Genomic DNA, 2,622 nt, shown 5'->3' on the forward strand with positions numbered 1-2,622 from the left:
TTAGTTTCTCCAATGTAGAGGTCTGGACAGTCCTCGCTGCACTGGACCGCATACACTACACCACTCTGTTTGTGTATGGGTGTCTTGTCCTTAGGGTGGACCAGCCTCTGTCTGAGAGTCCTGCTGGGTTTGAAATGTACTGGGATCTTGTGTTTGTTGAAGATCCTTCTGAATTTCTGTGATACTCCAGCAACATAAGGGATGACAATGTTTATTACGTCTGTTGTTCTTTTTCTGTTTATTGGTGTGTTTTGTAGATTTCCTCGCTGACTTGACAAAAGCCCAGTTAGGATATCCACATGTTTGAAGAGCTTCTTGAATGTGTTTCTGTTCCTTTTCCTTCCCTTCTGTCTTCGTGGGGACGCGTTCAGCCCGATGTTGTAAAGTTCTGATGACAGAGTTTGTGTTCCAGTGGATGGTGGGAGTCAAACAGAAGATACTGGTCTGTGTGGGTTGGTTTTCTGTAAACTTCAATGTTGAGGCTGTCCTCTCTCTCCATCTGAACCAAACAGTCCAAAAAAGGCAGCTTGTTGTCGTTTGCATCCTCCCTGGTGAACTTGATGTTGTTATCGACCGAGTTAATGTGTCTGGTGGACGCTTCTATTTCCTTGGCTTGGATTTTGACCCAGGTGTCATCCACATAACGGAACCAATGGCTTGGCTTTGTTCCCTCATAGGAGTTTAGGGCTCTCTGTTCCACTTCCTCCATGTAGAGATTGGCAACAATGGGTGACACTGGAGATCCCATGGCACAGCCGTGCTTCTGTCTGTAAAAACTGTCATTGAACTTGAAATAAGTGGTGGAGAGGCAGAGATCCAACAGGGTGCAGATCTGGTCTGGGGTGAAGTTGGTCCTGTTGATTAAGTCCTTGTCTTGTAGAAGTTGTTTTCTGACGGTTTCTACTTCTTCAGAGATGGGTATGCATGTGAAAAGAGAAGTCACATCATACGATACAAGGGTTTCTCCTGGGGTTAGTTTCAAGTGTTGAACTTTGTTAGCAAAATCAATGGAGTTCTTTATGTGATGAGGTGTGTTTCCAACAAGAGGAGCTAAAATATCAGCCAGATGTTTAGCAATATTGTATGTCATTGAGTTCATGCTGCTGACGATGGGTCAGAGTGGTGTTCCTTCTTTGTTTAATTTTGGGAGTCCATAAAGACAGGGAGTGGCTTCCCCTGGGTACAATCTATAATACAAAGATCGATTGATTGTTTTCTCCTTTTCAAGTTTTTGCAGGTAATCTGTGACTTTCTTTTTGTAGGCACTGGTTGGGTCCCTCTTCAGGGTCTCGTAGGTGTTACGGTCGCTCAGTAGTGTAGTTATTTTTTCCCGGTAATCAGAAGTGTTGAGGACTACTGTGCATCTTCCTTTATCAGCTGGTAAAATGGTGATGTTTTGGTCCTGCCTGAGTGATGTTACAGCTTTCCTTTCCTGTGGTGTGAGGTTTGAAGGAGGCGGTTTGGCACTGGAGATGGTTGCTGATATTTCCATTCTGAGCTGTTCTGCCTCTCCTTCCATCAAGTTGTTGTTCCTAATCGTGGATTCAGTGGCCGTGATTAGTTCCACAACAGGTATTTCTTGAGGGGAGATGGCAAAATTTAGTCCTTTTGCCAGCACGTCTTTCTCAGGTTGTGTCAATGTCCTGTTAGACAAATTTCTAACCCAATGGTCCTGAAAATTAGTGTTGGCAACAACCTCCTGATCTTGACTGATGGTTTGTGATGAGAAAACCGCTCTCTGTTGTAATTTTAGAAACTTACTTTTTTGACGTTCCTTGCTCTTTTGATGTTGTGATAGCTGGGCCTTTTCAACGAAACAAGAAACTTCTTCCAACAGAGGAAATGGTAGCAGAGTAGACAGCTTCTGGAGGGTCTGATCCATTTTGAGTGAGAGAGCTTCAATGGTGAAGTGTATCTGTTTTATTCTCTCACTGAGCAGCTTGTTTTGAGCTTTCAGGAGTATTCCTTCTGCTCTATGTCCTTTGATCGTGGAGTTGAGTTTCAAACTGCTGGGGATGAGTTTTTCTTGTCTGCATCTCAGACTGAAACGAAGATGATTCCTGTAGTCTGCAAACTTCCTTGACATCTTCTCAAACTCCCGCACTGCTCCTAGGATATCCTTCCCAAAATGATTAGCAATATGCTGGTGAAGATTCTCAGTCATCCAGGACATGATGAATTCAAAAAGTGTTCAATACAAAAACAACTGGACTTTATTTGTAACAGAAGACGTTTCGCTCCTCATCCGAGGAGCTTTCTCAATTCAAAGAGCAGAGAGTGAGAGATACAAGTTATAAGGCTGAGTGAGATAAGACACACACACACACATGACACACACACACATAATGTATATGTAGATAGGCAGTTCACACCTAAAAAAACCTAAACAGTAGGTCTTTGTTCCTCTAATTCACAGTCGAGGCCCCTCTGTTCCCATCAGGTGTGAAAACCGGCTGGGGATCTGTTTTAAAGTTGCATTATATGTTTTTGAAAGTGGAAATTTGAGGTCTCCTCCTCTGTTAAGAGACGGCTTTTCTCTTTATACATAAATTGCTTCCTTCACCCCCCTCTCAAACCATCTGTGTTCTCGGACCAAAATGTGCACATTTTGGACCGAGAACA

At 43.2% G+C, this 2,622-nt stretch overlaps 1 long non-coding RNA gene across 1 annotated transcript in view; it reads right to left on the reverse strand.

The window, feature by feature from the left end:
* Window positions 1–2,622, reverse strand: part of LOC119430304 — a 10,601-nt gene that overhangs the window by 1,085 nt on the left and 6,894 nt on the right. The window contains exon 3 of the long non-coding RNA XR_005187899.1: window positions 2,564–2,567. This is a non-coding gene — a long non-coding RNA (uncharacterized LOC119430304). The remainder of the gene's footprint in view (window positions 1–2,563; window positions 2,568–2,622) is intronic.

The sequence above is a fragment of the Nematolebias whitei genome, chromosome 2 (assembly GCF_014905685.2).
Source record: "Nematolebias whitei isolate Nwh7 chromosome 2, NemWhi1, whole genome shotgun sequence".
Lineage (NCBI taxonomy): Eukaryota > Metazoa > Chordata > Actinopteri > Cyprinodontiformes > Rivulidae > Nematolebias > Nematolebias whitei.